Raw genomic sequence first — 15,303 nt, forward strand, 5'->3', positions numbered from 1 at the left:
ATATTCAGTCTTTGTCAATAATTGTAACTTCTCCTATTTTATATTATCAAAACTGTTTTTTCTTATATTGTCGTTCATTATTATACAAACAATTGTTCACAAATACATTAATAAACACTTATATATGCTTATAATTACATTATAATGTGATCTAAACCGTGTATTAATTATCCATATACTCATTATAAATACTTAAAATGTTACTCTTTAGTCTAATCTGATCAACCAGTGTCAGTTCTCCAAAACATGCTGTACTGTAGGTAATCAATATGAGGTTCAACTAACAATGCTAATTTCCAATTAACCGATTAATCGGTTAATCGCTTTGAAAATCGGTTATATTTTCCTTGGGTTTTTTTTGACCAACAATCAAAAACCGGAAGATAATCAAGTTTACTATCAAATTCTCACAATTGAGAAAGTGGAACTTGTACGTATTTGGCATTTTTGCTTTAAAAAAACACCAACAAAGAACTAAAATAATCAATCTATTATCACAATAGTTGCATTTTCTGTAGATCAACCAATCGATTAATCAACCAATTGTTGCAGCCAACAATCAATCACACTGCATCAAATCCATTTGGCTATGAAAAACTAACAAACATCCAAATGTTTACATGCAGATTTTCAAGCAAAAAATAACAAGTTTGCACAAAAAAAACCAAACAGATTTAAGACAGTTAAACTAAAAAAGTCAGTAAATCTTTAGCTGATCAACTGAACAACAGATTTAAAAAAAAAAGGAAAAACAGAAGCAGCTCCAGTATCGGCTCTGTATTACTAATCAATAACTGATATGATGAAGAGTTTTTACCGGTTTATGTTTTCGTCTTCAGAAACAGAAACTCGGCAGCTCCTTCATGCTCCGTCCTGCTGCCTCCTCTCTCTCTCTCTCTCTCTCTCTCTTCACCACTGAAGCTCTCTGTCGCCTCCAGCTGCTCTCTCTCTCTCGCTCTCTCTCTCTCTCTCTCTGTGTTTGTGTATGTCGCTCGCCCCCTCCCCACACCGGCTCATCTGTTGGGGGAGAACAGAGGGAGGGAGGGGCTTCAGCACACAGACTTTCCTTTTGTATGACCCCCCCTCCTCCTCCTCCTCCTCCTCCTCCTCCTCTGTAAAGCTCTTCCATGACGTCTCTGCTGAAGGTTTTTTTTCTTAAACCAGACCTCACTCTGTCTTCTATTTATTTTGGGTTTTTTGGAATGCTGCAGCAATTTTCTCCTCGTTTTTTTTTCTCTCTTTCTGTTTCTCTCGTGTCTTTTTTTTTTTTTTTAATCAAGCGTCAATCTGTGAGCAGCGGGCTGAGGTCATCGGACACCAGCTATTTTAAGAAACTCTCCAGACTTTTGATTGGATATAAAGACAGCAACACTATATAGTAGAGCTATAAGTGAAGATTAGTTTTTATTATCAACAGTCCAAAAACACAAAGATATTCAGTTTATGGGATAAATCAGCAAAAAGCAGCAAATCCACTGAAGAAGCTGCAACCAGAGAACGTTAGCTTAAATAATAATAATCATAATGGTTGTGGTTAATGGTTGTGCTAATTGTTTTGGCACAAAAAGACACTGATGTTTACTTATGGTCCACTCAAGCTTGTATTACTATATTTTTTAAAAATATCTTGGACTCGTCTCAGTCTTGTGGGCGTTTTGACTCATACAGGTGAGAGCCAAGATGTCCATGAGACCGAGACCAGTCTGAGTCAGAAACATCCACACAAGACAAGCCTGAAATAGACTTATGAGATGTTTTGACTCAGACTTGTCTCGGTCACATGGATGGATGTTTCTTTGGCGAGGACTTCTTTTGGTCATGTGGGGGCGTTTGTGACTCGTTTGTGTGGATGTTTGTCAATCGGACATGTCTCGTTTACGTGGCTGTGGCTTTGACTCTGACTTGTCTTGGTCTTGTGGGAGTTTTGACTCGGACTTGTGTCAGTGATCATTTTTGGACTCATTGCAGTTCCGTTGGCGGTTTTGACGCTGCTTTGTCTCGTTCTGGTGGATATTTTTGGCTCGGACTTGTCCTGGTTGCATTGGCGTTGTGACTTGTCTGAGTCAGAACACCCAGAGAGACAAATCTGTCAAAAAAACCCTACGACACTACACTTGTTTGAGCCAAAAAATGCACAAGACCAAGACTAGATCAAGTCAAACCCACCCACACGACCGAGAGAGGACCTGTGAGCATCCTCCAGCTGAGTCAAAGGACATCGTATAAACACAGTCAGAAATAATTAAAAGAGCAGAATGATAAAGAGCTCAGAGGCTCTGAACGCAAGAGCTCATTTCCTGATCGACCCGGGTAGAGGTCAAAGGTTACGGTGGACTTGAGGTTCAGTGTGTTCTAACAGCCAGCTTGGGCAGACCGACGCCCATCCTGTCGCAGAGGTCGGTGCTGAGGAGGGAAGACGGGGGGGAGGGGGGCAGGGGGGGAGAGCCGACGGCAACACAATGCACTGCTGACCCCCAAATGCATCAGTGACCTTTGAACTCTTTCATTGGAACAAGACGGGAAGTACTGAGGAGAAACCTCGACATTTGGAACGCCCGACAGTGATTCAGAGCAGTGAAGTTGTTGGTCAACTTACTTACAAATGATTATTTACACTGAGGGAGCAGTTTGCAGCTCTCAGAGAAGCTACTAATGTTCAGTTTTTTGTTGACACTGTGTGAGGAGTTGATTCAACAAGCCCTTAATCTCTCAACAACTTCACAGGCAGTTAGTTTTCATCTTCAAAACCCCTGCATCACGGTATGGTTAAGAGTTGGTTAAAGAGTATGTATCATGCACATTTCCTGCTCTATATTTATATACTGGAATATCTTTGCATGATTTACAGTTAAAAACTCTTTATGTATCTTCTACTGGTCCTTTATGCAGCCCCTCAGTTCAGCCTCTGTCTGAAACAGGCGGTTTTAGCTCCTGTCTCTTTAAGACCCCCCTCCCGATAAGCCCACTCTGTTCTGATTGGTCAGCTTCAGGAAGCTTCCTCCGGCTCTGGAGGCTACATAAACAAATTCTTCTTTACTCCAAATGTCAACTTCTCAAATCCATCTGTGCATGTTGGGACTGAATCAGATCTGAAACGTGTGAGTGGACAACGTGAACAACACACCTTAGCAACGACCTTAGCAACAAAGGCTATGGAATGGACGGCTATTGTAAACAATCTGATGTCATCACGATGAGGAAGTAGAGGTAACTTTGCAAACAAAGCACTCAGTGGAGGTTAACGCCCTGGATTCTGACTTACAGGCAGCGTTTCTACATATGTTCAAGTTTTGGAACTTTGACCGTGTTTAACATCTGACATCAGAACAGGATAAAAATAACAGAAAACCACAAAAACCAAGGTGACTAACTCTAAGAAAAGAAAATACTGCACTAAACAGCGTCATCTTTGAGCACAAAACACAAGTTTTGAATATATGTGGACATAAAATTTGGGTAAAAATCAGTCTGAGCAAAGAAGATGGACAGTGTGAACATCCAGCCTCAGTTGGATACTTGTGCAGGACAAAACCAGCACATGAAGGACAAGAAGAGGAAGTCCACACACTGAATTTTAGAAGCTTGTAAAGATTTAATGCTGCATCGTTTCAACCTTCAAGGTGTCAGGCTTCATCCAAGTATAAAGTGACACCCATTATGCCAATAATGGGTGTCACTAATACCCATTAGTGCAATAATAACTTTGTAACATTAGCATATTAGCCTGAATAAGACAATAAGACAATATTTCATTCTGGAAGTTACGTTTGAAGAGGCAGGGTTGTATTATATTCAAGGACCAGACAATTACCTATTATTTACAACATCAGAACTTCTCCTACCGAGAGTGTTGCATTATGGGTTGTTTGTAGCATTAATGTTGCTAGGCTAGCGAGTTTCTTCCAGTGTGTTTATAGTGAGTCTGTTAGGGTCAGTCAGCACTAAAAGTGTTTGGTTGGTTTAGTTTAACCTGCAGGAGTTTCTGAGGGATCGTGTAACGTGTTCTTCTGCCGTGCAGGAAACAAATTCATGATTAGTATGATTATTATGATATTATGACAATTGAATAATCCATTTTGACAGTAAATTGAATATCTTTGGATTTTGAAGTGTTGGTTGGACAAAACAAGACATTTGAAGACGTCACTTTGGGCTCAAAGACAGGCATCTTTCACTATTTTCTGACATTTTATAGACAAAATGATTAATCGATCAATTGGGAAAATAACAAGCAAATTAATCGATAATCTAAATAATCGTTAGTTGCAGCCCTTAATGTGAGATTTACCTTCTGCTTTAACGGAAGGATGAGGACTCCTCTAATTTCCCAACAGGACGAGTGCGAAAGTGCGAAGTATTTTATATTCAGGGTTATCTTAAACTCAGCAACCAACCTCTTCTTTTCCTTTAAAAGTCATTTTTAACCAATCAGCTTCCTTCAAACAACCTCAGTTTTCATTGATAACTGGAACAAAACAAGGATTCTTTAACACAACACAAAAGTCTTTTGGACCGCTGTTCTCCTGTCAGAAATGAAGATTATTACTAATAAATAATATAACAATTCATTAAATTTATTATTAGAGGGAAGAAAACATGTTCAGTCATGGATTTATTTCTTTAAACCTTTTATATCTCCACTGACTGACTCAAATATGCTCAGATATGAATGAAAACACCTGTTTTTCTTGGACCAGAGGTGCAGAAAAAACAACCCCCCCCCCAGGCCGGTGCTGCTTTGTGTCTTCATCTGAATGGAGAAAGTCTGCCTTCCACTTTTGTCTGCTTGTCCTATCGGCCATCTGCCGGCTCGCAGGACGCCCCGCCACGGGTGACCCCCCGCATTCTTCACCAACAAAGACCCTCCCCACCCCCCTCACCCCTCTCACCCCATCCCCCCACGCAGGCGTGAGGCTGCCATATTGAAGGAATTCATCAGATTTGGAGTGAAAAGAATCTGATTAATGTGCAGTTTGTTTGGAGGAATGACACCTGTTCTCCATGTGGATTTTATAACGTTAGTTATTATTATTTATGAGAGTTTATTAAATAACTTCAAATCTGAACATATTAAATGTAACTTTTACATGTTTAAACCCACTGACATCTCCGGCCTGAGTTAGGTAAAACTTTGATGGGGGCGCTACAATAAAAGATCCAAATACTGAAATACAGCAGCTTGTATTAGTACTCACACTGTAGTAAAACGGGCAAAACACTTGTGTTCATTGATATTTGAGCTGTTTTTTACTCATTATAATGGTGAATATTGGTCCGTTTCTGTGCAGCAACAAAACAAACAGAAATCAGAACGAGGTGTCTGATGTCAGTTAGAGTTAAATTTACACGCTACACAATCATCCACAGGTGTTCTTACACACCAGTTAAACTTCAAAACCTTCTTCATTTAATGTGGGATTGTTCAGTTGATTCTCCTTTTTGGAAACAAGTAATTAAAAGTATTGATTGTTCTCCGCCATCGGAACCCAAACCCAGATTTTGCTGAATGGTTAAAATTAATCCATTTGGTTCCGTTAATTTCTCAACAGTATGAACATAAATGAGCAGAATATTGATAATTAGTGTCCTTTACGGTCTGCATTATTTTTTATTTCGTATAGCTGTGAGGCATTAGCACACAATTAATTTATTTAGATTATACAACTCTAACAAGCTTCCAGAGTCTAAAAGATTGTCATACCTGACAGATATCAATGAAAACCAACAGAAGTCTGGAACTATGGTGAGATGAAAAGCATTAAAAAGCTAAAACGTTTTTAAAAAGTCAACAAAAGTGTGAAGTATTCATTATTAAGGAGCTCAATTTAGACACAATATGACAAGACTTTGATGAACGACCTGCCCAGCTGGGTCTTCTGTGTTTGTGTATCTGGTTTATTATGATGGGAATCTCTCACTGAAAAACTCGTCTTGGACTCGTCTCGTCTTGGTTTTTTTCCCCTTTTGAGTGTAATGACGCTTTTGTCTTGAGGCTGAGCGGACACAGGAAACAGGAAGTCCAGATCAGCCATAAATAGCAGGAAGCTGCAACACCTCCTGCAGGAGCAGATACACAAACACACCAAAAACCCTCTGACCGAAGCCGTCATCCACTGGATTTATAGATTTATTTAACTACTTTTATTTGACGTTCTTCCATATATTTTGTTTTATACTTATAGTATATTCATATTTATGTATTTATACTCTGGATTTATACAGATAAGATCTAAAACGAGATTCACTGTGATGTTAAATCAATGGTGCAGAGGTCAGAGACTGTTTGGAAAGAGGAAAACAAAGAAACTAGGCAGATTATCATGATCAATTAATCTGCTGATTATCTTCCCGATTAATCAGCAACCAATTAATTGGTTTATAAATGTCAGAAAATACTAGAGTCCAAAGTGACATCTCCATATTTTGATTTTTTTCTGACAAACTGTCCAAACCTCAAAGATACTCAGTTTAGGGCTGCCGCCAATGATTATTTTCATTATCAATTAATCTAATTTTGTCAATCAATTGTTTATTAAATGCGAGAAAATAGTGAACAATGCACATCACGATGTCCTAAAGCCCAATGTGACGTCTTCAAAATGCTTGTTTTGTCTAAAACCTAAAGATATTCCCTTCACTATCATGTATGACAAAGAAAAACATCAAATCTTCATGATAAAGAAGCTGGAAACAATTAATTTTTGGCATTTTTGCTAGAAAAAATAACTTACATTAATGGTTGTGAAAATAGTTGAAGATTAATTGCCAATAGCTTGTTTCTGCTCTACTTCAGTTTGAAATGATATAAAACAGAGAAAAGCAGTAAAGCTTCACATCTGAGAAGCTGGAAGCAGAGAATATTTTGCAATTTTGGCTTTGAAAAGAACTTAAACTTAAATGACCTGATTGTTAAAATAGTCATCCGTTATTTTTCTGTCAATCGATGAGTCATTTCGGCTCTAAAAGAGACTCAGTCAGCGTTTCTCCCTTTGTCTCCACTTCTCCTTCATATTCCTTGCTGATCAAATGACTGCCGACAGTCCAGGATGTGTGTTTTGCCGTTGTGGTCTGCCAGAACGTTCCTCTGCTTCCAAACTTTAAACTGACAGGTCCAGACGACGCACAGGGACAAAAATGTTGTTAATTGCTGTGCGATTTAATAAATTTAACACCACCCTGACGGCAGTTTCCATGGAGCTGCTAACACACCCTCGGGTCAGCGGGTGCAGAGATTGAAACTAGAATGGTCAGTCACATGGTGTCGCAATTAAATGATGTTTGTTAAGGCTGAAAGAATTAGATCAGACCAGAAACAAATCAAGCGTCCCCTTGAGGCTGCGGTGTTCATTACAACCATAATATGAAAGTGTTGGAAAGAACAACCAACTTCTGATGATTTAGATATTTTTAGTCTTTCCAGCAGTGCAACTGAAAATGTAATGTTTGTCCTGACAGTGGCGCTACAGGACATGTGATGGGATCATTAAAATCTAAATGGTTTACCCTCTGAGGAGCTGGATTTGATTTCATGACAATCTGACCAGTAAAACATCAAACGTTTGTTCAGAACTTTTGGATAAAACTAGTTTGACAGAACAACATCAACTAAAGGTCAACTTATTAGCCTTTCCGCAGCTCTCAATTAGGCGTGTGTGATATGACGATATTATATCTTGAACGATTAAAATATCATCATAATCTGCCTTTACAGACAGATCCTTACTATCCTGCTACAGTGCACATCGTTTCAGTTCAGCTACGTGACAGAGCGCTATCTGCTAGCCAGGGGCTAATGGCTAAAAACACTGACATGGTGAGCACTTTGTACCATATCTTAAATCTGCTGGTGAAATCTACAGCAGTTTTAATGTCCTGCTAAGAAGCTGCACACAGCTGGACTACAGGTAAATGCCACCATTTAGTATTTAGCTCGCCTGCTAACTAGCACTAACTTCTGTCATGCCGCAAGCTAATGTGATGCAGCTCTGGCGTACTGTGTTTGTGCCTTTTTTTAACGGTGCACATCCTGCTAGTTATCCGAAACAAAACACTAACGCTTCAAAACATCAACTGTTTGCTTTTCAGCTGTGAAATTAGTTTGGTTGTACTGTTAGTTTGGTTTCACACTGCAATATCCATTTTAAACAAGAACAAATAGACTTTCACTACTTTTTAATGCAGCTTTGCACTCCTGCTCTTATTTATTTATAGAATTGTTTGTGTTTTAATGTAATTTTATGTCTTTATGTCTATCATGGGTGTATGTTTTTATGTTCTTTGTGAGCCCATAACCTAAGACAAATTTCTATTATTACGTGATAGGCAATAAAGTTTTTTGAATCTTGAATACTGATCAGTAACTCACAAAATAGTCTAAAAAACCAACATGAAAAAGAATCATGATAAGATCGTGATCCTGCCAGAAAAAGATTGTGATATTTATATATGATATTTTTGCTGTATCATCCAACCCTACTCTCAATCCTCTTTATCTACTCAGTTGTCATGGAGATGGATCTGTTGACAAACAAGCTCATTTCATCCAAAGCACTTTTAGGGTCTTTTGTCCTGGTAGCTCACAAGTTAATCAATCTGCTGGTTAAAATCGTGTGATATGATTGAAAGCTCAGCAAAAGTTTGTAAGTGGACCTTGAGTTGGGCTTGTTTTGTCAAACTTGTATTTCAAGTGGTAATTTTTATGCTTAACTTTAAAAGGGTGTGTCTGGCGATATTTTTCTTGTCAACAAATCTCATGTTTGGATCCAAACCAATTATGAACTGATCTACTAACAAGTATTGTGTGTGTATCAAAAGCCTGATATATCTTATTCCTCTGTGTCGTAGACCTCCATTGTTGTCCAAAAACTATTAAAAACACGTCGATGAGTCACACCGCTGCACTCGTTGACACGTTCCGTCATTATGAAGAGTTTGGTTTTGTTGTCTAGAAACAGCTTCAAAGAGTAATAACAGTGATCACGTTTTCAGTCTCAGGAGAGTAGTTCTGTGTAAGGCGGGCGCCACTGAGCATGTGCAGGAACGTGATTCTGTTACAGGTTCACTAGCTTGTTGTGCTACATATCACAACCACTTGACTTTGTACTGAAGTTCTTTTAGAAACGTACAATATCAGAGTCTGATCAATACGATGAGTACGAATACACGTCTGACACCAGATGAAATGATGGATGTGATGTACTTGTATTAGCTGGAGGATTCAGAAGAGGAAATCCAACAGAGATGAGCTGACAGGGAGAGACTAACGTTACTTTGATCTCAGTCATAAACTCTGATGTAACAGCCAAATCCAGCCAAACACAGCATCCGAAGGGAAAAAGTGGAATTTCTGTTGCGTAAACAATCGTGTGGTCCGGAAATTTCCACAGCCAGGTACTTCAGTACTTCACTTCACTGATGCTAACTTCATGTAAGATGAACAGACCTGAAAAATAATATCACTTACAACTTACAATCTGTTATTAGTCTTTGGAGCCGTTTCTAAACAAACTAACATGACCAAACTCTTCATAATGAAGGAACATGTCACCCAGTGCAGCGATGTGGCTCATTAATGTGTTTTTAATAGTTTTTGGAAAACACCACAGGTCTACGGCAGTAATAAGATATATCAGGCTTTGGATACACACACAATACTTGTTAATAGATCTTTTCATCGTTGGTTTGGATCCAAACATGAGATTTGTTGACAATAAGAAAAATTTAGAAAATTGCCAGAATTATCCTTTAAGTTAACACAGATGAGAAGTCTCAAAAGCTCTGAGGATGAAATCATAACAGCAAGCTGGCATGTCAACAGAACCATCTCCATGACAATTAAGCCCTACTGCAGATGAAAACCATGTCGCATGGTTGAAAGTCTGGAAAAAGCTAGAAACTTTGTCTCGTCCCAGGATGTAACATTTTGGAATAATGGGATTTCAAAAAATTAGGGGGAGCTATATCATTCTTTAATGACTACAATCAATGTTTTTTTTACTTTAGGTGATTTGTTAATTGTTATATTCGCTAAAAAAGAAAATGAATCAGGTTTGTATTTCTGCAGGTGGCTCCAGAGAAACTCCAGTTCACAACTCCACTGTGCATCAACTGAGAAATAAATGAAAAGTGTTTGATTTGGAAGTTTGTCCTCAACATTTCTTTTCATCCAGACACGCGACTTGGTTTTTGGGTCGGCCGTCTGAAGCAATTTTCCCTTCTTGCACAAAAACTGGGGGAGGGGGTTGTGTTGTGTTTTTGCAGGGAGACGCCAAGAAGCAAAATGAGCGCTCCACCTCCCCATGGGAAAGCAGACAGAAGCAGCTTCGATAAGGAGGAGGGAGGCTGGAGCCGGCAGCCACTTTCTCCCCATCAGAGGAAGCGTGCCTGGTACAGGGGGGCAGCAGGGGTGGGGGGGGGTTGGGGGGGTCTGTTTCCTGTCCTGGCTGACTGAGGGTCCTTGTCCTGGCACCGCGGGCGGACAGGCGGGGCCCCCCGGACTCAGGTGGGGCCGAGTGTTGAGTTTGGTGTGGCCGCTGCAGCTGCTTCCTCCTCTGGAGAGACTCGAACATTCAGAAGAACACTGCAGCACATTTAAAGTCAACAAGGCCTCCAAATTAAACAATAAACTCTGTGGTTGGTCCATCAAGTCCAGAACGAAAAACACAGTGAGTGTTTTCTGATCATTTAAGAAAACAGTGTTGACTGTCGGTTGGAAACAGGAAGTCAACAGTGATCTCTTGTGCTAAAATCTTATGTTTTGTTGATCCATCCACCCAATGCCTGCATCCACCGCTCACAAATGAACCGCTTTTTCAATCTGCACTGAGTGGAAACACTGGAAATTTAAAAAAAAAAGCAGTAATATCACCAAAAATTTAAAAAAAAGGTTTTTATGCTTGGATGAGGTGGAAAAGTTGACGTAAAAGCAAAATGGAAACAGATTTAGCGAATAAATGGCGACGTACAGGAAGCATATGGCTTGAATGTCCCTGAAGCTTCCGCCCTGCTGGAAAGACGAAAAATGGCTGCAGACGTTTTTCACTCTTCTTCGTCGATGTTTTAACAAACTATTTACATTCTAGTTGTTTACTCTTGACCTAAAGTCAGACATCTCAGTGGCAGGTTTGACTTGACTAAATGTTTGTTGTTGGTATTTATTGATTATGAGGCTGTTAAAGCTGATTGTCAGTTAATTTGATGGTTGTCAGTTTAACCACAAACTTCACAGATTTCAATCATCAGTTGTGTTTTTGTTCTAAAATAAAATATCACAGCTGACGTCTTCAGGATTCTAATAAAATGCATTGTGTGATTTTACTTTATTTTTTAATTATTCACATCAAATATTTCTTTCATTTTCATATAGTTCTTGTTATTCTGAGAAGAAAATGTGCAACACATATTTGAAGCTATAAAGAGACTTTTAGAGACGCATAAGTAGAAATAGGACAAAGATGCACTGAAAGGGTTAATTGATTATTGATTAACGGATTAAGTAAAGTAAATATACTCATTAGTTGCAGCCATTTGCACCAATGACGATCACAAAAAGACAAAAGCAAAAAAGCATTTTTGCAGCTTTTCCTTTTGTCTGAACATCACTGTAGCGCACATCATCATCACCATCATCCTCCTCCTCCTCCCGGCTCCCAGCAGGCCGTTCAGCCGCTGTGATGGATGGTCGTCTTGCTCTAATTGGTGGTTAATTGAATGAAGTGTTTGTTGGTGTCAGGAGGCTGACAGACTCGGGCGGTGCTGCAGAGCTAAACAGACACTAATCAGATTTGATCTCAGGTCAAATGTAGTTTGGTTTAAGCAGCAGAAGGTTATCTGCAGGTCCAAAGTAAACTGTCCATTAATCAGTGTTAGTTCACAATATGTCAGACCCCCCCCCCCCACCCAGAGTGATTCCCCTCCTGGATCGTAGTGATACTGTTTGACATTTCTGGTTACATGATGGTACACAAATTCAATATTAAATCCAACATGCACTAAAGGACAGGTTCACGTTTGTTAAACTGAATCTTAAAACAGCAGTCAGGTGTCCATATGAACAGTGAAAGAGGTTTTCCTCGCTGTGATCATTCCTCTTGTTCATACTGGATATTAAAAAGATCCTTCAAATGTGCTTTCAATGTAAGTGATGGAGGCCAAAGTCCACGGTGTGTCCACACAATCATTAAAGTTGATGTGAGGTTATATGAGGCTTCAGCAGACTGAGTTAGTCATATCAAGTGGATATCTGACACATTTACAGTCTTTTTGGCTGGACTGCAACAGCGGGGCCAGCACTTTAACCACAGATGTCCGTGACTGACTGACTGACTGACTGAGTGATGAAGTTGCACCATTGGTTGGCTGGCTGAGCGTTGGAGTTTCAAATTGGCCATTGCTCTTTTAAAATGAATCGGCAATAACAGCTTTCTATTACGTCCTCAGGGGGCGTTTACAGCGGTTCAATTCATTTAATGCAACTTATTCCAAATTTATTGCACGCTAAGATCGCCCTGCAGCCGAGCCAGCAGATGCCCTATGTCGGTCTGCACCTGGACTCCCACGCCATGATTGCACGACTGTCAGAGGAGCGTGGGGAGACCTTGTTGCTGCTGACCCTGGAAATGAAAAGTGATACTGGAAGCTCTATCCAATGAATAACAATAGAAGGAAATTTGCAATCTGGTTCCTGAAATACTGTGTCATTGTTTTCAGAAGGCAAAAAATTTGGCTCTTTAGGGCTAAACTGTGTGGATGAAACGTAGATTAAAACACCAGAAAGACAGAAGAGATGCATGAAACTGAGACTTTAAAAGAAGAAATCCAAGAAATCTTCAAACAAACATGATATATAGACTAAATAACAAAAAAAAGTATCCTACTAGGTAGTTAAGTGCTTTTCTGTTTCTGTTGCTTCTGACAAACCAGAATTAATTTTGCGAGATGGAAAAAACTCACAAAGTTGTGTAGTTTTCTGCCAGAAATTCTTGTTTGATCAATGAAATCTGTCTGTTTTAATAGCATTAGGAAATCAAGGATGAGTCAACGGCATAAATTTGTCATCGTTTCTCCACCGACTTCGTCCACATGTTAGTGAATGATGTGAGTCATCAGCACAGGTTGGCGGTTTCTAAAAACCGCCAGATAAAAAGGGAAATGACAGGAACAGAGAGTCATCTTTCCACTCATACACAACAAATATTTAGTGTCTCTCTAAATAAATTAAAACATGATCTGACCTCAAACACACTGCCAGTCGCTCAAACTCACTGCCCTCTCAGAGATCAGCCGAACACACAATACTGTACATGTAAAGCAAAAACTAGTTACAGTAAAACAAACACAATAAATTCAAACACAGCTTATCTTGAACTTGATTCTTTATTCCCGTCTGAAATTTATGCAAATGTTCTGCATTTTCAGACTGGAATTTCCGTTGGAGCCCATCGTGCAACGACTTAAAAACTTAAAAGTATACTTGAGTGTTTCTGAAAAGTTGTGTTTAAACATATTTTCAGAGCTCAGGAGGCATGAAACCGACTCGAGGCTTTGAAAACTATATACTGGTGACTCCCTGGAGCCCCTGATGGAGCACCAGTCTAAACAATCCGCACCACAACAACCTTCATCACCGCAACAGACATCTTTGAACTCTTTGACTGTGAGCTTCTCAGCGCCGGCGTGTGTGAGAAGTAAATGGGGGACTTGTGTGTGTGTGTGCCGATCACACTTCTCTTCCTCGTCTTTTGTCCTCATTCAGAGAGAGAGAGAGAGAGAGGTTCAGACAAAAGCAGGACGAGAGCTTGGAGCCTCCAGATGCTGCTGCGGGGCCCTCTGGCCTCAAGAACATCCATCAGACAACAAGATTCACTGACAGACAGAAGAGACATGCTAACACTCAGACAGGGATGTGAGTGTAGCTGTTTTACTGCAACCAGGGTCTGATTTAGGTGGTTTTGTCCATCATTTCTATCAGTAATAAAACATTATACTCACTGATAGGAGTGGGTGAAGAAAATTGATTCACACAAGGATCGCAATTCTTAACTTCTACGATTCTGCATCAATTAAAAAATGTCAAAAACCAATTCTCTAAATGTTAGTTAATAACGTGACATTGACAGAACAAAAAAAGCGGAACTCAGTAGCGAGGGCATTGCAGCACCCTGACAGTCTACAGCATGCACACGCTAGAGTTATGTTGTAGTTCAAATTTTAGAAAAGCAGCGTTTGTTGTTACGTTATTGTTTTCATGCTGTTACTTTATTGTTTCTACGTTAGTTACTTTTTTATGCTTATGTCACTTTGTTTTAATGTTACTTTGTTTTCATGCTAACATACTTTATAGTTTTCATGTTACTTTATTGTGTTCATGCTAACGTTACTTTGTTTTCATGCTAACGTTACTTAACTGTTTTCATGCTAATATACTTTATTGTTTTTATGTTACTTTGTTTTCATTCTAACGTTGCTTAGTTACTTTTTTCATGCTTATGTCATTTTGTTTTTATGTAAATTTATTGTTCTCATGCTAATGTTGCTCAATTGTTTTCATGCTAACGTTACTTTATTGTTTTTATGTAATTTACTTTTTTCACGCTTATGTCACTTTATTGTTTCTATGTTACTTTATTGTTTTCATGCTAACGTTACTTTATTGTTTTCATGCTAATGAGCTTCTGGGCTTTTAACCCGTGCTGCTGGTTGATGATTTGGGACTCACAGTTCATTTACCTTTACAGCTAACTCTGCGTGTAGTCTGTGTTAGCGTTATCACTGCTACTAGCTGCCTTTTCTCATTGGAATATGTGTCACATTAGTTAGCCAGTGCTGACAGATGTCTTGTCAAATGTGGTTTGTGGTGAAAATTTTCATCATAAAAGTTTTGGAAACGCATGGATGAACGTCGCAGACAAATTCACCTCAAACAGTCATTTTACTGTTTAGAAAATACAGGCTACCAGGACATTGCAGCTACGCATTTTCTTTAATTTAATTAATTTAATTTAGTTAAACTGTATTCTGTGATCTTGTGTTTCTGTGAAGCTAAATGAGTTGAGACCTTCTGAACAGCTGCCAGGAGTAAAACCAACAACATTAAACACTGATGGTCCTGTTCGGGTGATTTGGGCTAAAAAGCCTCCTTTAAAACGACATATGTTGTTTTCTTCTGATGAGCTCCGATTGAAAGGGGGCAGCAGACTGTGAGGAGACAAACAGCCAACACAGTGAATAATGACGACGGTCACAAAGACCTTATTGAGTAAAAGGAGCTGAGATGATCGATCGATCGCTTGAAGACGTAAAGAA

General features: G+C 39.3%; 1 protein-coding gene across 4 annotated transcripts in view; it reads right to left on the reverse strand.

Moving 5' to 3' along the window:
• Positions 1-15,303, reverse strand: part of LOC121882227 (rho guanine nucleotide exchange factor TIAM2) — a 68,616-nt gene that overhangs the window by 32,685 nt on the left and 20,628 nt on the right. For 2 of the 4 annotated variants that reach the window (XM_042390298.1, XM_042390297.1), the window contains exon 2: positions 818-1,017. The exons of the other annotated variants lie outside the window; for them this stretch is intronic. The gene's annotated coding sequence lies outside the window, so the exon portion shown is untranslated. The remainder of the gene's footprint in view (positions 1-817; positions 1,018-15,303) is intronic. 4 annotated transcript variants of the gene reach the window in all.

Source organism: Thunnus maccoyii, chromosome 17, assembly GCF_910596095.1.
Source record: "Thunnus maccoyii chromosome 17, fThuMac1.1, whole genome shotgun sequence".
Lineage (NCBI taxonomy): Eukaryota > Metazoa > Chordata > Actinopteri > Scombriformes > Scombridae > Thunnus > Thunnus maccoyii.